At 44.0% G+C, this 22,113-nt stretch overlaps 1 protein-coding gene across 2 annotated transcripts in view; it reads right to left on the reverse strand.

Annotated features, from left to right (window-relative positions):
- The window catches only part of PLS1 (plastin 1), a 149,870-nt gene that overhangs the window by 105,552 nt on the left and 22,205 nt on the right, over positions 1-22,113 (reverse strand). The window contains exon 1 of one of the 2 annotated variants that reach the window (XM_040349118.1): positions 158-300. The exons of the other annotated variant lie outside the window; for it this stretch is intronic. The gene's annotated coding sequence lies outside the window, so the exon portion shown is untranslated. Of the gene's footprint in view, positions 1-157; positions 301-22,113 lie in introns of those variants that run through there. 2 annotated transcript variants of the gene reach the window in all.

A 22,113-nucleotide genomic window follows, 5' to 3' on the forward strand; every position in this document is an offset into this window, starting at 1 on the left:
AAGTGGTGGCTCTTTCTTTACAGAAAAGTGAGCCCTGTGTATGCAGCTCAGGTCTTTTCGACTATGCCATTTCTCAATAAAAAGAATCCTGACTAAAAAACAGCAATAAAGAAAGGGAGAATAACAGAAAGAATAAACTAACACATTAGAAACATACCTGAATTACTTGCTGGCTTTCAATGGAGGAAATGAAATTGCACATTTAAGTCTTGCACCGTTGTGTAACATAGAGACCAATCCTCTAGCTTGAACTTGGGAGGAGAACTCAACCATTAGCAATGGAAAAAATATATGACATGAGAACTTTGTCCTGCAGGATAACCTGGGCACGGTATAGGCGTGGTCTCCTGATCTACAGCTTGGTTGTTTAGTATCCGCATGGAAATACGAAATTGAAACAAACAGTGGAGCTGCCAAGCCTTGGACAGCTCATTGATAGCGAATGAAATTAATTATGCTGTCTATAAAACAAATTCCTGAAATCATTGCACCATTTTTGTGTTGCCTCTTTAAAAACAAGGAGTAATACTATTCAGGGGTCTCAAACGGGTGGCCCTCAAGCTGTTGCAAAACTACAAGTCCCATGAGGCATTGCAAGGCTGACAGTTTCAAGCATGACTCCCACAGACAGAGGTATGATGGGACTTGTAGTTTCACAACAGCTGGAGGGCTGCCAGTTTGAGACCCTTGCTATAGGTCAGGGGTGCCCAACCAGTGGCCCCGGGGCCACATGTGCCCAGCAGAGCCCTCTGATGTGGCCCGCGCCCTCCTGCTCTGGGATGGAATAAAATAGAATAAAATACTGTTATTAAAGGTAAGTTTATTACTAAAATCACTATATATGGGCATATCCAGGGATGGACTGGCCATAGGGACTATAGGGAGTTTCCCGGTAGGCCGATGGCTCAGTGGGCCGTTTTTTAAAACAGAGATGCTGCTTGGAGGACTTTTTTAACGCCCTGGCAGCGCTCCAGTGTGAAAGCACTCAGGCTTTCACACTGGGACTGCAGCGGAAGCGTTTTTCAGTCGCTTTACATGTGCCCAAAAGCGCCTAAAAAACGCCTCAGTGTAAAAAGGGGTCCTACACTCACCCCTCTCTTTTACACTCACTCTCTTTTTCTTACACTTACCCCCCTCTCTCACCCACCCCCTCTCACCCCCTTTGCTGGCGGCAGCATTTTATTGGATTAAAGTGGGCCGGTCTGGATGAAGTCCAGGGCCAAATTTTTGTCCCAGTCCAGCCCTGGGCATATCTGTTCTGCAGTGGTTACTGGGCTGCTTTCAAACTGATCCACTAGTGCAGAGAAGTGCACCTGCGGGTTACCTGTACTGAGCCAAAGACTTCTATTACCTGCAAGTTTGGTGTGCTGAGAGTAGAGTGGGCTCTATAGAGCCAAGTGGGATGCCATCCACCCGCTCCGCTCATTGTGGCCCGGGACCAGTTACCAAGTTGCTTAAAGTGGAGGTTCACCGGTAAATTGCTATTTTTACCCTTAGATGGATGCTCATTTAGTCTAGGGGAATCGGCTAGTTGTTTTAAAATCGAAGCTGTACTTACCTTTTTAGAGAGCGATCTTCTCCGCCGCTTCCGGGTATGGGCTGCGGGACTGGGCGTTCCTTCTTGATTGACAGTCTTCCGACAGGCTCCCGAAAGGCTTCCGACGGTCGCATCCATCACGTCACGATTTTCCGAAAGTAGCCGAACGTTGGTGCGCAGGCGCAGTATAGAGCCGCACCGACGTTCGGCTTCTTTCGGCTACTCGTGACGCGATGAATGCGACCGTCGGAAGCCTTTCGGAAGCCTGTCGGAAGACTGTCAATCAAGAAGGAACGCCCAGCCCCGAAGACCCATACCCGGAAGCGGCGGAGAAGATCGCCCTCTACAACGGTAAGTACTGCTCGGATTTTAAAACAACTAGCCGATTCCCCTAGACTAAATGAGCATCCATCTAAGGGTAAAAAAACATTTATGGGTGAACTCCCGCTTTAAGTGGCCCTTGCTCTTCAACAGGTTGGGCACCCCTGCTATAGGTGAAACTGTCTTACGTCATGTCCTGTTTGGATAACAGACTGGAGAAGTAAATGAGTCATAATAACAACTACCAAATAATGGTGTTGAGTGATTATATAGTTTTTTTGGATTTGTATTTGTATATCTACTGATTGCAGCTTATAGTCTGTCTAGGCCAGGAGTAGGCAACCTCCAAGAGGTGGAGATCTACCTGAACAATATTAGAGTAGTCAAAGATCACTTGTTATAGCTAAGTGCAGCAAATCTGCAGGAAAGAAAAAGAGGAATCACCGCTCTAAGATACTAATCAGAATGTCTCCTCACCTGATCCAAAGCCAAGGGTGCTGGCAATGCATGGAATGATGCAAAATAAAGGAAAAACGTTCTGGACAGCCACACTCCAAAAATAAATTGCTTTTATTGTAAAATCAAAAAAACACACAAAAAGCATGCCACAGCAGACGGGGTAAAAAGCTGACGCGTTTCACGCCAAACTTTAGTGCTTATTCATAGCTTACTAACCTATGAATAAGCACTAAAGTTTGGTGTGAAACGCGTCACTTTTTTTACCCCGTCTGCTGTGGCATGCTTTCTGTGTGTTTTTTTGATTTTACAATAAAAGCAATTTATTTTTGGAGTGCGGCTGTCCAGAACATTTTTCCTTCATTTTGCATCAAACCCGCAGGAAAGCTGCAGTTACACTGCACCCACGGTGTGGGTAAATCACAGCGCATCAGTGTGAAAGCAGCCTTATACTATTATGCCCCGTGTATTGCGCCTCACACTAACCTGAAGATCTCTTCTTTCCTGCTGTTGGCACCACTCTGGAGACCGCTAGCCGGGATAAGAGGTGGAGTGCAGTTGATATCACTCCACATGGGAAAGGATCCAGCATTACAGAGGAAGCATTGGCTTATGCAACTCTTGCTCCCTACTACAGCTTTAACTTTACAAGTAGTCCCTCTGCAGTGCACTCGGTTTGATGCTCTGGGATGGCGGGTCAGCTAGCCCAGACCAATCACCAGTCCCTTTATTAGCTTTGTTGCTCTTCTCTGGACCCACTCTAGTTCCAGCACACTCCTACTGAGGACTGGTGCCCAGAATTGGACGGCATACCAGAGTCTTGTAGAGTGGGAGAATTATTGTTTTATCTCTGGAGTTATTCCCCTTTTTAATGCATGCCAAAATTCTGTTGGCTTTGCTTGCAGCAGCCTGGCATTGCATGCCATTGCTGAGCCTGCCATCTACTGGGACCCCCATGTCCGTTTCTATCCTAGATTCCCCCAGAGGTTCTCCCCCTTGTACAGTAAATTGCATTCATATTTTTGGCACCCAAATGCATTATTTTAAATTTTTTAACATTAAACTTAATTTGCCATGTAGTTGCCCACCCCATTAATTTGTTTAGATCTTCTTGCAAGGTTTCCACATCCTGCATTTAAGTTATTGCCCCACTTAGCTTTGTATCATCTGCAAATACTAAAATTTAGCTGTTTATCCCATCCTCCAGATAGTTTATAAATAAATTAAATAGGATTGTTACCAGAACAGAACTCTGGGGGACACCACTTTCCACACCAGACTATTCCAAGTACTCACCATGTATTACCACCCTCTGGACTCTCCCCCTTAGCCAGTTTTCAATCCATGTACTCATCCTTTGGTCCATGCTGACAGACCTTAGTTTGTACAGTGAACGTTTATGGGGAACTGTATCGAATGCCTTTGCAAAATCCAAATCCTTTATCTTGATGGCAGCTCATTTCCTCATAGAAGTTTAATAGATTTGTCTGGCATAAATGCTTCTACATGAATCCATACTGATTACTGCTAATGATACCATTTCCTTACTAAAATCTGGTATATAGTCCCTTATCATCCCCTCCAGTAGCTTGCAGACTGTTGATCTTAGGCTAACTGGCCTGTAGTTCCCAGGGATGTATCTCGGCCCCTTTTTAAATATTGGTGCTACATTGGCTTTTCTCCAATCAGCTGGTACTGTTCCAGTTGGCAGACTGTCCATAAAAATTAGGAACAATGGTCTGGCTTTCACTTGACTGAGTTCCTTGAGGACCCTTGGGTGCAAGCCATCTGGTCCCGGCGGCTTATTAATGTTAAGTTTTTCAAGTCTATTTCTAATTCTGTCCTCTGTTATCCATGAGGTTGCATCTGTAAAGTATTATGATGATTAACATTGCAGTCTTGGATACTATATCACTATGTTTCCCTTGTGAAGACTGAGGAGGAGAATAAATTGAAATCCTTTGCCATCTCTCCATCTTTTGTAACTAGATTCCCTTCATCATCCTTTATCGGGCCAATATGTTCTGACCTCCCTCTCTTACTATTTATATATTTAAAGAATTTATTGGTTTTTTTTTTACTCTCCTCTGCTATGTGCTTTTTCGTGTTCTATCTTAGCCTCCCTGATTGCACCCTTACATTTCTTATTGCATTCTTTGTAAAGTTGGAATGCTGACGATGACCCCTCAGCTTTGTATTTTTTGAAGGCCTTCTCCTTTGCTTTTATATGCACTTTTATGTTGGAGTTAATCCATGCAGGACTTTTGTTAGCTCTTTAAATTTCCCATTGGAATGCACACTTCCCATTGGAAGTTCAAGACAAAACAATACTATTCTCTCTGACAAGTGTCTATAAACACTGGGAAATTAAGCATGGTTAAACCAAATGATCATATATATATATATATATATATATATATATATATATATATATATATATATACATAAAGACAGAACCCACTTCAGAACACACAAGTTCTTCTAGCCACAGTCCTACACTTCAAAAGCAGAGAGAACATTAGGCATTTTTATTATTAATTTACTTTAATATTGCACGTTTAGGATTGGTAGCTGAATGGGTTACCAAATATATTTAACCACAAGTAGAAGTTGTTGTTGTTTTGGTTATCTACATTATCTTAACCATTTCTTTTTGCATTTGTCCACTATGGCTTGTTAATAAACAACACAAATTTTTGAAAGCAACGACCGGAGTGCGGTCTACTCAGCCAGCGACTGTGGATCGAGCACCCGGGAGCTTTGCTTTCCATGTGATGTATGGGTAGTAGCACTGACTTTTTTGTTTATATCTATATTATCTGTCCTAGCAGCCTTTGGCCATACTTTGGACGATGCAACTTTGTGCTGAATAAGAGTGGATCACCTTTATAAGGCAAGTGCATGGTAGCTCCAACTTGGGACAGGCAGACAACTACCGAATGCTGGCAGTGAGCCATTCAGGAGATGAGGGGTGGAGCTGAGCCGTGGCTCCATGTGTGAATTGGTTATGTCATGGTAACAAGTGTTGATAATGATGGGTGTCGATGGGGTAGTATTAATAAGCCGATGATGATGGGAGTTGTTGTTTTTTTCAGATTTAAAGCAATCAGTCTCATCACATGGAAACTGGGAAATATCAGCTGTTAGTGAGGCCAAAGTAAAATTTAAAATATTGCGAAAACGCAAGGCAGTATCTAAAAATAAGGGTACACTTTTTGGGGGTCACCATTTAGTTACCAAAACTTGGATGAGACCATAAAACAGTAAGTTAAAATTGAATCCACTGAACTACTATGCCAGGAGCATGTGGAATCATCACAGTAACAGAAACAATTATATTTGTTTGGAACCTCCAGATGTGGCAGTTGCTAACACTGCCCATTTATCAGCAGTGACTCATGTAACTGTGAGCTGTACTGTTGAGAATTACAGATACATTTAATGAAATATAATCATAATGTGCTTGTATCTTCAAATGAGAAAAAATATATAAAGTAAAGTGGAACTTGGATTTTCTCTAATTGACGCACCTAAAGTAGATGTGAACATACAATGTTATGGACAGTGTCTAATACAATTATAAATATGCAGGCACCATAACTGCTTTTGTTTAGTTTCAGAAATAACCTTTCTTACCTTATTTACAAGGTTAAAGTGGAAGTAAAGTCCACTTTTTAACTTGTACCTATAGGTAAGCCTATAATAAGGCTTACCTGTAGGTACAGTGAATATCTTCTAAACTTGCACTGTGTAGGAGATATTCAAATGTAAATGCAGCCAGTGACATCTCCGGCGCATGTGCTCTGAAGGGACGGCATCTTCCCCCCCTGGCTGGAGCCCAAAAACTCAAAAGGAAGACCGGGTGAAGATGGAAGCGCAGAGGAGCTGTAGGGGGCCCGATTTAATTTTTTTTGGGGGGGGGGGGGGTTTACTACCACTTTAAAAGGATCTGTCATGTGACCACGCATCTCTTCTTCCTGATATTGGGGGCAGGGTTACAGAAATTCCTAAAGTCTGGCGCAGGTAGATTTTTTGCGCAAGTGTCTCTCATGCATTCTAAAAGTGATGAAGAATGCGTCAAATTCAGTCAAGTGCCTACAGAAGAGTTAATGAGCTAACTCATGTTCTGCAGATATCTGGGTCAAGTCCGCTGTCTTTCCTGTGAAACCGTTACAATATAGATGTCTGGTGGATCTGAGGAATTGATCGGCTAGATTTTCCTACCAATTTTCCTCAGATCCACATAAAAAGGGTCCATTCAGTGCCCCAAAACGGAACTGCTGTAAATACTGACAAGATGTAGGCTGTTATGCTGCCACACGGCGCCCCCAGCTGGGGGGCCACTCAGGGCTCCCTGAGAGACTGGAACCCTGACAAATCTTAACTACCAATCTTGGACTTACTGCCTTTAATGATCTTTGCCAAACATGGACTATTTGGACTCTGTGCTACCTCAAGTGGATTATTTACCAATCATGGACCAATCATGCCTTTAATGGACACTAAGGACTCTCTCCTGTTATTCAGGTATGATTATTCTATGGGCACTAAAGTACCTTGTAAAGGAATTCATGTGAGAAGCTGCTGATAAGAACTGTTCCTGTATGTTGACTTTCTTCAGTAAAGTTACCATTAACTGTTTAATGCCTGGTCTCGAGTTTCTTCTTAAGTGTATTGCATGTCGTATTCAAAGAGCAGGGCTTTTAACAAGGGGACTGTAGGTAAGAGTAGATACAGTACACTTTAGTTCAGCATGTAGTTTGCTGCCTAGTGTAGGCTATATTGCGGTTGCTAGAAACAACTTTATATTAGGGCTGTTACTGATCAAAATTTTTCTGTTCGATTAATCGTTTTTTTTTAATCGACTAATTTCGATTAATTATAACGCACATACAGATCCAACTACTTTTAGCTGATCTCCTTGGAGATAAAATCGATGTAGCTACACAAATTGTAAAAATGGTGCGAGTAATACCAAACAGTACCAAAAGCAGTCATAAAAACATGTAGCCAAGTATGATACTGGTATAAAAATGTGTACAACGATACCACTGCTGAATCCAGATGAGGTGAGGTTAACATCAGTCCATCGGCATGTAGATGTCCCGTGAAGGGAACTATCACAACTCCCAGTGGATGGCTGTAAAATCCCAGGTTGATAGAGGGAAGTGTAACAGCCCTTGCGTGTGGCAGATAGTAAGGTCCCGCCGGCATGCAGATATGAAGGCACAGCAAAGGAGCCCTTCAGATAGACACGGCAAGCCCCGCCGGTGTGCGGTACGTTACTGGATCTCCGACGGAACTCCCTGAAGGCCCAGAAGCCGGCGGAGAGGTGAGTACCAATCAAAAGAATTTTAATCGATCAAAAAGATTATGATCGATCAAAAAAATTTAAGATTAATCGATTAATTAAAAGTTAATTTGCACAGCCCTACTTTTTATGTATCATAGATTACGCAGCCAGGGAACAGGTGACTGGTGTAGGGTGATGGTTACTCTGGTATTAAAGGGGCATTGTGCTTGTCCCTGCATTTTGGGACAGGACATGTGGCACTGAGTACCTAAGGACCAAGCCTGGGGGTCATGGGAGAGATGTAGAGAGTCCTTAAGTGAGAAAGCAAGCACCGAGCACGTAGTTTCAGAGTGAGGTTCATTTCCTGTATCCATTGGTAACTGTGGATATGTCACTGGGAGTGAGGTGACAGGTATTGCTGGGTTTTTGCATGGAAGAAAACTCCTGCCTAGGACCTAGGCAATTAGCGAGTGTAGTTTTAGTGTCCCCACTAAGGCGCCTAAGCCCCGCTCACATGTCTAGAACTTGTACTTGAGTTTGGCTTACGCTGCACCACCTTTAAAATGAACATGAGGCAGTTTTTCTCTCTGTACACAAAGAAAGATGGTCTTAGCTCCACTTTTATGTTTGGCGCATTCAATGCGACACAATGTAAAAGTGGCACATTCAATGCGACCCAACAGGAAAATTTTATGTTTTAGAACTATCTGATATTGGTGCACGAGTTGCTGTCAGAACCAAAAGTGTTGCAAATGCTTCATGCATTTGGCGCAATATTTAAACAGAAAGGATTAATGCCGAAAAAGTGACACAACAGCTTTACTGAATTCTCCCCCGGGGATCTCCAAACTACAGTCCTCCAGCTGTTGCAGAACTACATGTCAGACATTGTAAAACTCTGACATTCACAGACATGACTAGGCATGATGGGAATTGTAGTTCCTGAACAACTGGAGGTCCATAGTGTGGAGACCCCTGGTTTAGAACAAGGAATAAAGAAGACTGGCAGGATCAAGCAGGTTTTTCAGATGGAAGAAGTACATGAAAACTGTGGGGCAATGGCTCTCCTGAGCGAAATCACGTACCTGTACGTGATTTCGTTCTTTCCAGGTCTTGGGCATGCACACCACTGGTGACCAGATGACTCGATGCCCGCCGGGACCTGATCGTTCTCGAGGCAGACGGAATGGCCCTCTGCCGATGTAAACAAGGCAAATCCCCATTCTGTGACAGGAGAAGACAGAGATCTTGTGTTCCTGCTTACAGTTAAAGCATCCCCCACACAGTTTGAAAGCACTCCCTAGGGACACCTTTAACCCTTTGATTGGCCCTGATGTTAACCCCTTCCCTGCCAGTGTCATTATTACAGTTACAGTGCATATTTTTTTAGCACTGATCACTGTATTAGTGTCACTGGTCCCCAAAAAGTGTCACCATGTCGCAGTCCCGCTATAAGTCGCTGATCGCCACCATTACTGATAAAGAAAAAAAAATCCACAAAGATTAACTATAGTTTGTAGACGTTATTACTTTTGCGCAAACCAATCAATATACACTTATTGTTGTTTTTTTTACCAAAAATATGCAGAATACATATTGGCCTAAATTGATGAAGAAATTAGATTTTTTAATTATTATTTTTTATGTATTTTATTGCAGAAAGTAAAATGTATTGTTTTTTTTTCAAAACTGTCAGGGTTTCTTTTGTTTATAGTGCAAAAAAATAAATAAAGTCATCAAAAGAAAGCTCTATTTGTGAGAAAAAAATGACGTCAATTTTGCTCTCTTTGTTGCGCCAGCGTAACATAAATTGGCCGGCGTAAGCCCGCCTAATTCAAAGTAGGAAGGTAGTGGGCGTGATCTATTATAATGAAGCGTCACCCCATGTAAATGAAGGGCTGAACGAACGGCGCATGCGCGCGCATGCTCAGAATCACGTCGCATATACTCCCTAAGATACGACGGCTCAATGCCTACGACGTGAACGTAACCTACGCCCAGCCCCATTCACTTACGACTTACGTAAACGACGTAAAATACAACGGCTGTTCCCTGGTCCATACCCTAACATGACTTACACCTGCTTTATGTGGAATAACTTTACGCCGGACCTACGCCTTACGTAAACGGCGTAGATTACAGCGATGGGCACAAGTACGTTCGTGAATCGGCGTATCTCGGTCATTTGCATATTCGACGCGTAAATCAATGGAAGCACCCCTTGCGGCCAGCGTAAATATGCGCCCAAGATACGACGGCGTAGGAGACTTACATTGGTCGGATGGAGCCAAAATTCAGGTGTATCTTGTTTTAAGAATCAGGCGCATAGATACGACGGCGCATCAGTGCACTCACGCGGCGTATAAGAGGATACGTCGGCGTAAGTGCTTTCTGAATCCGGCTAAATATTTTTTACTTTTTGCTAGAATAAATATCCCATTTTATTTTCGAAATGTTTATTTTTTCCTTAGTTTAGGCCGATATGTATTCTTCGCAATAAGCTTCTAGTGATTGGTTTGCGCAAACGTTATAGCCCCTCCAAAATAGGGGATAAAAGTATGACATTTTTTTTTATTAGTAATGGCGGCGATCTGCGATTTTTGTCATGACTGCGATATTACGGCGGACACATCAGACACTTTTGACACATTTTTGGGACCATTCACATTTATATAGCGAACAGTGCTATAAATATGCACTGTTGCTGTATAAATGTGACTGGCAAGGAAGGGGTTAACACTAGGGGGCAATCAAGGGGTAATTGTGTTTCCTGCTAGGTGATTCTTACTGTGGGGGGAGGGGACTGACTGGGGGAGGTGACCGATGGTTGTATCTATGTACAAGGGACACACCATTGGTCTCCTCTCCCTGACAGGACGTGGATCTCTGTGTTTACACACAGAGATCCACGTCCCTGGCTCTGTGACTGCGGATCGCGGGTACATGGTGGACTAGGCATGCTCATCGGCACCCGCGCGCGCCCCCCAGTGGCGGGAGGCCAGAGGCCTTCAATTGACAGCCTCTTGCCATTGTAGAGCCACCTTGTGGCCGTCAATTGTAAATGGCCCGGATAGGAAGTGGTTAAGCTAGTGCATTGTTGGTTCACTAAACTTTTCTTTCGATTTCCCTTCTAAATGTTTTTTCTCTTTGTTTTCTTTGTCTGAATTCCTCACTTCCTGCTCCTCCTCAGTAAGCTGTTCTGTCTGACTAACCCCCAGCCAGAACATGGGGGCAAGCTTACTGAGGAGAAACAGGAAGTGAGAAATTCAGACAAAGAAAAAAAACATTTAGAAGGGAAATCGAAGGAAAAGGTAAGTGAACCAACAATGCACTAGCTTAAAGCAACCTATTTAGAAAATTAAAAAAGGACCTTTACAACCCCTTTAAGCTTTGACAATAAAACCTGGAAGCCGATTGGTTTCTATGCAGAGCTGAACCAGATTTTGCACCCTCCAGTTTTAGTAAATCTCCCCCCTTTGTTTGAGATGTCAAAAAACACCAGTGTACTGAGTGCATTGAGTAGACATTTGTGAACAGTCAGCATTACAGGAAAATGCACGCTTCACGCAGAAATAACGAATCTCACTGAGTACTTTAACCTCTCTTCATATTTCCTTTGATAACAATATACTGAGTTCTGATCTTTGACCATCAGCTTTCTGATATGTGATATTGGATAATAAAAATTATTAATTTTTAATTTTTTCACAACAGTGATGGATTTGCCTACAAATTGGTGTTTTGTAGTGTCTTAGCACAGTAGAGGGTCATGTTTTCGGGTGTGTTTGGAATGCACCCCAAATCTAGTTCAGAGGCTCAGCTTGAGCCGTTGTGTCGTGTTTCTTTGGACACAAGAAGGTGCGTTTGATCTGCAGGCAAAACAGGTCATAGGGAGTTTTTTTTTTTTTTTTCAAATGCTGCGTTTTCTATTCAAACGTAGCTGCATGCAGTTGGATCCTATGTTTTCTGCATAGTAGCAACTTCTAGACATTATATAATGATTCTTGTGAATCTGATGACAGTGTAAAATATATAGACTGAAACCAGTGTTATCTTATCTCAGCAATGCTATTTATTGCATATGACCTGCGAAATAGCCTTGCAGTTATCAATCGTTTTAAGACAAAACATAATTACATGGTAATTAGGAAGTTCAGCATGCTAGAATATAGAATACAACATACAGTAAGGCTTCACGCAAATGGATATATCTGCCTGTGCAGTGTAAACACGCTGCATATTTCTGGTGCCTGGGCTGCATACAGCCGCTCATAGACATACCTCCCAACATTTGGATATGGGAATGAGGGACACTCACTAGCAAACGTATGTAGGCGTAGGACACGCCCCCTGCCACACCCACTTAAAAGAGAATTAACCAAAAAAAAAATAAGGTTAATTAAATCCACAAGGGTTTTTTTTTAACCACAATTATTCCTTTATATTGGCTTTTAATATTTACAAATGCAGCAATTTGGAATTATGATGGAAGGCTTAGCACTGGGAGACACTTTTTAAAAGATAAAAAGTGCATTTTATATACAACTATACAGATCAGACCAAAATGAGGGACAAATGAGGAGGAAAGAGGGACATTGTTCCAAATCAGGGACAGTCCTTCAGGGACAATTGGGAGCTATGGGCCAGATTCAGGTACAATTACGTTACGCCGCGGCGGCGTAACGTATCCCATTTATGTTACACCGCCGCAGGTTTACAGCGTAAGTGCCTGATTCACAAAGCTCTTACCTGTAAACTTGCGGCGGTGTAACGTAATTCCGCTCGGCGCAAGCCCGCCTAATTCAAATGGGGCGGGCACCATTTAAATTAGGCGCGTTCCCGCGCCAAACATACTGCGCATGCTCCGTCCGTCAAATTACCCGACGTGCAATGCGCTAAATGACGTCGCAAGGACGTCATTGGTTTCGACGTTAACGTAAATGGCGTCCAGCGCCCTTCATGGACGACTTACGCAAACGACGTGAATTTTAAAATTTCGAAGCGGGAACGACGGCCATACTTAACATGGGTTACACCACCTAGAGGGCAGCCTTAGTTTTACGTGGCGTATCTCGACGGAAACAACGTAAATTTAGAGCGACGGGTAAAGCGTACGTTCGTGAATCGCCGTAACTAGTCATTTGCATATTCTACGCTGACCGCAATGGAATCGCCACCTAGCGGCTGGCCTAGAATTGCATCCTAAGATCCGACGGTGTAAGTTAATTACACCTGACGGATCTTAGGGCTATCTATGCGTAACTGATTCTATGAATCAGCCGCATAGTTAGGACGGGCGTTTTACAGAGATACGACGGCGTATCAGGAGATACGCCGTCGTATTTTTTTTGTGAATCTGGCCCTATGCTTATAGACATGAGTATAGGATGTATATAGAAGGTTATATACAGCTTTTTGCCAGTATTAGGGTGCTTTCACACCGAGGCGTCGGCAGTAAAGCGGCGCTATTTTTAGGGAAAAAAAAGTAAATCAGCCCCATAATGTTTTGAGTGCACTCTACCTGCGTTCAGGGCATTATGAATGTGCATGTGCACTACTTTACACTACTAGCGGCACAAAGCTGCATACAGCCGCCTACACCCATTCATGTTTGCATGTGGCTGTACGTGGCAACAGGACATCCCCGGCACTAGAAATACGCAGCCTGTTTATGCTGCACAGAAATTACTCCTTAGACCCCTTTCACACTGGAGGAGCTTTTCAGGCATTTTAGCGCTAAAAAAAGCGCCTGCAAAGCGCCTCTAAAGCCTCCCCAGTGTAAAAGCCTGAGCACTTTTTGCGCTTGCAGGACGGGAAAAAAAGTCCTGCAAGCAGAGTTTTTGGGGTGGTGCAGGAGCGGTGTATACACCACTCCTAAACTGTCCCTGCCATTGAAATTGCGGAGCTTTTCGGACGCTTTTAACCCCTTGTTAAACCCTTATTTGGGGTTAAAATCACCCCGCTCCCACCTGCACAGCACCGGTAAAGCGCCGCTAAAACGAGCAGCGCTTTACAGCTAGTGCGGGGGCGGTCTTCAGTGTGAAAGGGGTCTAAGTTACAGAACTGCATGCTTGTTTTTAAAACATTTTTTAAATGTTTTTCCATTTAAGGCTGGCACTGCATAGCAAAATTCAAGCAAACCTGGACAAATCAATAAAAAAAAGGCACATGCAGAAAATACATTTGTGAGAATTGCATGTCATAAAACAATTTGTGGATACAGAGATACAGAAGCAACTGAATTTATATACATGTTCAAGTTTTTCTGATAAAAGTCAAGCTTGGCCCTATCTGTTCTGCTTATCAAGCTTCCCTAAAGGTCCTTAAAGTGCACCTGTGCCTAGACTATGGACATTAAATTATTTATATATTATTAACAAGCAGAACAAGAGCTTCAAAGTGGTTGTAAAGGCTAAAGGTGTTTTTTTTTTTTACCCCAAGGCTACTTTCACACTGAGGCGCTTTACAGGCACTATAGCTCTAAAAATAGCGCCTGCAAAGCGTCCCTCCTGAGGGCTTTAACACTGGGGCACTGCGCTGGCAGGACACTAAAAAAAAGTCCTGCAAGCAGCATCTTGGAGGCGCTACTAAAGCGTCCCTGCCCATTGAAATTAATGGGCAGGGTCACCGAAAGTGCTGCAACGCTTTTAACACCTTTTTCGGCCGCTAGCGGGGGTTAAAAAAGCACCGCTAATGGCTGAAAAGCACCGCAAAAATGATGGCGAAGGCCCACCCGCCCCAGTGTGAAAGTGGCCTTATGCATTCTATACATCTAGTCAGGATGGGAAAGCCACCGCCCAGCTGTCAATTGTCTATAGGCTGGGCGGGATGTGGTTAATTGCTATGAGCTGCATATGCCCATTGGACTCTAATATATCAGGCGGCTGTGTAATCAATGCTGTGGTTTATGGTTAAAGTGACACTAAAGGTTCATGTTTTGTTTTTTTAAATAACAAACATGTCATACTTACCTTCACTGTGCAGTTCGTTCTGGGGTCCCACGGCGGCTCTCCCCCACATTAGATAACCCCCTCTGGGAAGCTCTTTGTCGAGGGGGTTACCTTGCGGGCGCGCTCCTGAGTCATACACTCGGAGTCCATAGATGCCGAGTGTATGAATCGGCCCCCGCCCCCCGTGCCTGTGTCATTGGATTTGATTGACAGCAGCGGGAGCCAATGGCTGCGCTGCTATCAATCTATCCAATCAAAGCCGGGACTCTGTGGAGAGAAGGACGGCAGGGACGCACCCACAGAAATTCGGGGCTCAAGTAAGTACAACGGGGGGCTAGACACTGCAGGGTGTTTTTTCACCTTAATGCATAGGATGCATTAAAGTGAAAAAACAAGTAGGTTTACAACGCCTTTAAGGGCTAAGGTAAGTGCGAAATGCATGAAACATTTTCCTCCACTGTGGCTTTTGATGGGGTTTTCATGCTGCTTTATGCTCCATGCACACTAGTATTTGTTTAAGCTTCTCAAAGCTGTTATTAGCATGTTTCTGCTCCTAGAAGATATCCCATGTGTCAATGCACACTACTTTAGGCTATTAGCTTTTTGTGAGCTTCAACATCTAGGCGCAGAAAAAAAAAGTTTTTGGAAGTGTTTTCCTGGCGGAAAAAAAAATGTTAGATGTTTACGACGAGAAACACGTTTGTGTGTATGCTTAGAAACGCGCGCATGCTCAGAATAAAGTATGAGACGGGAGTGCACCTTGGGTAAAAAGTAGCATTCGTAATGGAGATAGCACATTGGTCACGCTGTAAAAATTATTGCATCGTTTAAATGCTGCGCATTTAAATCATCTTTAGAATGGTACAATAATGAACAATAATGAACTTCTTTTGCTGCTGATATTCTGACTAACTTTTTGTAACATTTTTCATGCTGATCTCATGAATATTTTTGAATAATTTATATAGCAAGATATTTATTTTTATTTTCTTAAATACAGATCTGCATTTTTAATTATTATTTAATTTCTAGTCATCTCCAGGATTATTATTTTTTCATTTTGTTGTGTCAAGTTACCACAATTTTAACATTATTGTTTGGTGTTATCTGATCTGTCCCTTTATAATTAGACCTTTTGTATTTTTTCAAAGTTGACCTGCCTACTCACAAGCTAAATTTTTGGGTTGATTTAAAAACACATAGGCAAGTATGAACTGTAAAAAAAAAATGACCATTTATTCTGGTAAATAATAGAAATAAAATAAATAGAAGGCGGCACTGAAGAACCTGCTGCCATTTGTGCAACTCTGTGTGGACACTAAAATTGGGACATTGAGAAGCACATGCAGGACTCCCAGAGGTCAGGAACAGCAGCAGGTCAGATAGATGTACCAAGTCTGTGGTACTACAGCAGGCTGCCTTCTGTCAGACCACCTTGAAGCAAGGCCATCAAATCCTGGTAGCCTTCCCTGCAGCCTTCCATGCTGCTTTCTCTGCAGCCTGCTCTGCAACCTTCTCTGCAGCCTTCCTTCTCTGCTTGGCTGGAGCCTGTGCCTCTGGAGGTGTACTCCTGCCAGGAGGAGGAGAAGAAGGTGGTGGAGGAGGAGGTGGAGGAGGAGGTGGAGGAGATGAAGGTGGAGGTGGAGGAGAATAAGGTGGAGGAGTTTGAGAAGAAGAAGGTGGAGGAGGTTGAGAAGAGGAAGGTGGAGGAGGTTAAGAATAAGCTGGTGGGGGAGGATGGCTGTGGCTACAAATGACTGTGTCCTCGGTAAGTGCCCCCCTCACCCCCTTATTCAGCTAACTTATTAAGAGGGGCTCAAATATGAGGCGTTGTTCCTCGGACATTTGGCTCATTTTGACCATTACAAGGGTGCCATAGCACTCTTCAGGGGTGGTAGGCTGCTGGAGGGTGGCCTGTGCCTTTCTAATCAGGGCCAGTGCTGCCTCGCTCACCCTCATATGCCTCCTGGCCCTTCTTGTTGGAAGGCGGATGAGAGGCACCTGGCACCTTGTGCTGCCACTTGGCTCTGCCACCTCCTCTGTGCCACTCACTTCTGCCACCTCCTCTGTGCCACTCACTCCTGCCACCTCCTCTCTGCCACTCAGCCCGGCCTCCTCCTGCCTGACACTTTCTAGACCCTCGTACAGGCTGATGTCCCCCTGTGTATAAAAAAGCGACAGTTTGAGTTTTGAGTTAAAAAATCACACACAATTTTCAGCTCATGACTATTGCAAATTGATTGAAAATAAATAGAAAAGACACACATTCTTTTTTTTTTTCTCAAAAAGAATGTTTATTGACACATATGACAACAATCACAGGTACAGGGTATTTGTACTAAACTAGGTCAGTCATTCCAGAAAATGTTAGCATTGCATATAACAAACCCCCCCCCCCAAAAAAAAGAAGGGGAGAACAGCATTACAAAACAAAACGGAGAGATTCCCTTCCGCATTCCATACAGTTGGCATTATTATACACATCACCCACCAGGCCCTAACGGAGCCCCATCCACCACTACGGCACCGTGCTTCCGCCACCCACCTCAGCATCTAAACCAATAGTCTCTCCAGGACCAATTCAAGAGGTGCCAGCCCAGGGGTATCCAGCCATGGAGCCCACAGGAGATCAAACTTCCCCCGCCGGCCCCTGTGCTGATAAATATACTTCTCCAGGCGTAGCGTAACGCCCATCTGTGTTATCCATTCATTAATCTTGGGAGGCTCAACCGCCTTCCAATGATGAAGAATGAGTTTACGGGCCTGGAAGAGGGCCCTACCAATGGCCTGCTTAGGATTGTCCTCCACCGGTATATCGTCCAGGACACCCAGGACACAGACCTTCGGGTCCCGGGGGACCGTGGCCGAAAACACCGCGGACAGAGTACTAAGAACCCCACTCCAGTACAGGTGTAACTTGGGACACCTCCACATTAAATGAATGAGGTCCCCACGGTCTCGTGCACATCTGGAACAGATATCATCTTCCCCCAGGCCCATTCTAAACAATCTTGCAGGCGTGTAATGTACCCTCATCAAAATATACAGTTGTGATAGACGTTGTGCAGCGTTAAGTGAACACCCCTGTACTGCCTGCAATGCTCCCTCCCATTGATCCTCCTCAAAGGTCCCAACGTCCCTCTCCCAAGAAGACAGTACTTTTGCAGGAAACCCCGGCAGAAATGAGGACAGCAACATGGAGTACGAATCTGAGATAAAGCCCCGAAAACATTTCACTCCCGACATGTATTGGAAGATCGGGGCGGAGGAGAGGATCCAGGGGTTGTCTCCCGCTTGGGCCCTAACGGCATGCCTGAGCTGCAAATAATAGAAGTGCATGGACTGAGGGAGTCCAAATCTCTCCTGTAATTCCGTGAAGGAACGTAGCCTACCGCCCGAAAAAATGTGGACCAGATGTGTCACCCCCATCCTTCTCCATCTCTCTTCACAGGTCAACTGAGCCAATTCCTTATAATACTGATTCTTCCATATGGGGCTGTGCCTTGTAAAAAAAAGACACGCATTCTTACCCCAGCAGTTTTCTTTCTTTTCTCCCAAACTTTTTGGGCCACTGCTGTCTATTAATATGGAAAACACTTTTAGATCAAATATTATATATTTTTTACATATTAACATCTATTTTACAGCATTTTTTTCCCCACAATAAATACATTTAATATACTATACTTGGCTCCAGACAGCCACATCTGGATCTTCCTCCAGGATGGAAGGCTCCTCTTGCTCCTGAGAAGGCTCAGCTTGCTCCTGAGAAGGATCAGCTTGGCTGCAGGGAAGGCTGGAGGCTTGGCTGGAGGGAAGTCTGGAGCTTTTTCTGGTGCAAAGTCTGGGGGGAAGGCTGGAAAGTGATGGCCTTGATTGAAGGTGGTCGTCAAGACAGGACAGTCTGCTGTAGTACCACAACCACGGTACATATACCTGCCCTGCTGCTGCTCCAGACCTCTGAGAAGCCAGGACCTTGTTACGCTCACCCCTGTATGTGCCTCTCAAGGTCCCAATTTTAGTGTCCAGCTATTCAGTGGTTACATGGGGCATGCAAGTGTGCACAAATGGGAGCAGGCTCTTCAGTGCTGCTGTCCTTAGCTCTTTTTTCCGGTGGATGGGGTCTTTTGTCGCCCAAATGCTCTATTTGTCACGTAGTTCCGCTGCTTTATCGTTCTTATAGGTGATGGAAGAAGACGCCCCCCCCCCCCCACCACCACCATCCGGTGCTTCTCCAGGCTCTCCCGTGCCATCGGGGACCCGGAGAAGCGATCCACCGGCGTCGGATGGAAAGCATAGAGGTGACTGATGACCCAGTCATCTCTATGGCCGTCGGAGGCCCGGGCGCGATGTTATGACGTCAGGCCCGAGTACCCGGAAGTAAACAAAGCCGCAATCACGGCTTTTGGCATGAGATTGGTGATTTTTTTTCACAATCTCATGCTTTCTAGCCTGAAGGAAAGATGTGGGGGTCTTATTGACCCTGCATCTCTCCATAAAGAGTACCTGTCACGATATATTCCTATTACAAGGGATGTTTACATTCCTTGTAATAGGAATAAAAGTGATCAAAAAAATAAAAATAAAAAAAAAGTGCAAAAATAAAACAAATTAAGTAAAAAAAAAAGATTTTTTTTTTTATTTAAAACGCCCCTGTCCCCGGTAGCTCGCACTCAGAAGCGAACACACATGCAAGTCCTGCCCACGCATGTAAACACTGTTCAAAACACACATGTGAGGTATTGCCACATGTGTTAGAGCGCCAGCAACAATTCTAGCACTAAACCCAGGCTGGATTCCTGACAAGGCCACTGAGGCCAGGCCTCGGGGCGGCAGTGGGTGCAAGGGCAGCACCGCGGCAACAGGGGGGTTAAAAAATCCTGTCGTCCCGGCCGGTGTCCACGGTGGATAATGACCCATCTGTACTGCGCAGGCGCACCACTTGCACAGTACGAACCATAACAGAGCCTCTGAAGTTAGCCGAAGATGAATAACTGTGAGTCACCTGTTACAGGGCGCTTGCACAATGACCACGATGCAGCGACATGCTCCTGATGCTCGCGCAGAGCAAGGGGTGGGAGTATTACTGTTATCTCGTGCAAGGGGCGGGTTTATTACTGTTATATGGTGTACGGGACAGATCGCTCCGCAAGGGGCGGGTGTATTCCTGTTATATCGTGCAAGGGGCGATGGCTACAGAAGAGGGCAAATTTAAAAATGATGGACAGAGATGATAAAAATTTTGATTTCAATACTTGTCAGAGTATATTGTTATTATGCTTATGTCCTAACCCCTTCACCACAGAATGTCTACAGGGGATGCATTTAAACATGTATTATGGATGTACAGCATATAACGGTAATAAACCCGCCCCTTGCAAGAGATAACAGTAATACACCGCCCCTTGCTCTGCACAAGCATTCTATCACATGGGGGGCTCAGAAGCCCCCTATGTGATGGTGTGTGTGTGTGTGTGTGTGTGTGGGGGGGGGGGGGGCGGCATTGAGGGACCCAGCCATGGGGCAGCAAAGGAAGTAAATCCGTTCCTGACTAGACCTCCTCTGTAACTCTAAACAGGTAACCTGTAAAAAAAATGTAAGCGTCGCCTATGGAGATTTTTAAGTACTGAAGTTTGGTGCCATTCCATGAGTGCGAGACATGTTAGTTATCAATTTACTCGGCGTAACATAATATTTCACATTATACAAAAAGATTGTGGTGACTTTACTGTTTTGTTATTTTTTAATTCATGAAACCGTTTTTTTTTCCAAAAAAAAGGCATTTGAAAAATTATTGCACAAATACCGTGCGAGATAAAAAGTTGCAATGACAGACCTTGAGGGAGTATTTTCTAAAAGCCCCTTACATCATCTCCCTTGGACTGTTCCACGTAAAATACCCCGTGATAATAGTAACCACCCCATTACGGGTCCCACACTACAAATCTTTAGATCATTATGTACTAAATACAACATCTCATCCTCCCCGGGTCCGATGACTCCTATCCCCGTGATTTCGAACCTTTTTCCTGTTTCTACAAATTCCTTCTCCATTAATCCTACCTTAACACCCTCTCTAAGAGCAGAACTCTTTTTCGTTAATGGTAAAGCTTTAACATACGATACCTTTTGTCGTACATTTCCGGACTTCAATATTTCTATAATGGACTATGAGATTATACAAAATTCTGTATTAAACTCTAACCCCCCTCTGACTTGGAATAAGCCCAAAACCCCTTTTGAAAAGTTATGTGTTACTGACGACCCCCAAAGACATCTTATATCGAAAACATACTCGCTTTTATTTTCTGATGTAGATCTTGAGAAGGATGAAAAAATCCTACATTGGGAGAGAGATCTTGACTTATACCTCTCTGCCAATGATTGGCGTCATATTTTCACCAATATTCATAAGGGTTCTATGAATGTCCTTACTCAGGAAAATAATTATAAACTTTTCTCCAAATGGTATAGGACACCCTATGTCATCCATAAATTCTGCCCTACCACTCCCCCTACCTGTTGGCGCTGCAAGTCCTCTTTGGGGACTCTCCTACATATTTGGTGGGACTGCCCCATTATACAACCCTTTTGGAGAGATGTTCAACGCATTATCCCTCTTATCACTTCCTATTCTCCAGATTTTTCCGCTGCCCAATTCCTGCTACACCATACCTCATTACCCCAACAAATATACAAAAAAAGGGATTTTTAATACAGCTTACCTGTAAAATCCTTTTCTTGGAGTACATCACGGGACACAGAGCAGCATATTCATTACTATGTGGGTTATATGGAGTACCTTCAGGTGATGGACACTGGCAATCTCAAACAGGAAATGCCCCTCCCTATATAACCCCCTCCCATAGGAGGAGTACCTCAGTTTTGTAGCAAGCAGTATGCCTCCCAAAATGGTCCCCAAAAGAGGGGTGGGAGCTCTGTGTCCCGTGATGTACTCCAAGAAAAGGATTTTACAGGTAAGCTGTATTAAAAATCCCTTTTTCTTTCTCGTACATCACGGGACACAGAGCAGCATATTCATTACTATGTGGGATGTCCCAAAGCAATGCTTACAATGAGGGGAGGGAGAACATCTCCAAGACAAAAGGATTTAATTTAGAGATATACTCAAATCATAATAAATCCAACTTAGTTGAGAAAAATAATTTTAAATATTAAATTTAACTCAAAAGGGAGCCCCCGGAATCCGAGGGTCTCAAACTGCAGCCTGCAGCACTGCCTGCCCAAAGGCTGTATCAGTATTCCTTCTTACGTCCAACTGGTAAAATTTTGTAAACGTGTGGACAGAAGACCAGGTTGCCGCCTTGCAAACTTGAGCCATAGAGATCTGGTGGTGTGCTGCCCAGGAAGCGCCCATGGCCCTAGTAGAATGAGCCTTTAATGATAACGGAGGAGGCAACCCTTTCAAGCCGTAAGCCTGAGTGATTAACTGCTTAATCCATCTTGAGATGGTGGACTTTGCAGCTGCCTGCCCCTTCTTGGGCCCATCCGGTAAAATGAACAACACATCTGTTTTCCGGATCTTCTCTGTAGCT

The sequence above is a fragment of the Rana temporaria genome, chromosome 4, assembly GCF_905171775.1.
Source record: "Rana temporaria chromosome 4, aRanTem1.1, whole genome shotgun sequence".
In the NCBI taxonomy this organism is placed as follows: domain Eukaryota; kingdom Metazoa; phylum Chordata; class Amphibia; order Anura; family Ranidae; genus Rana; species Rana temporaria.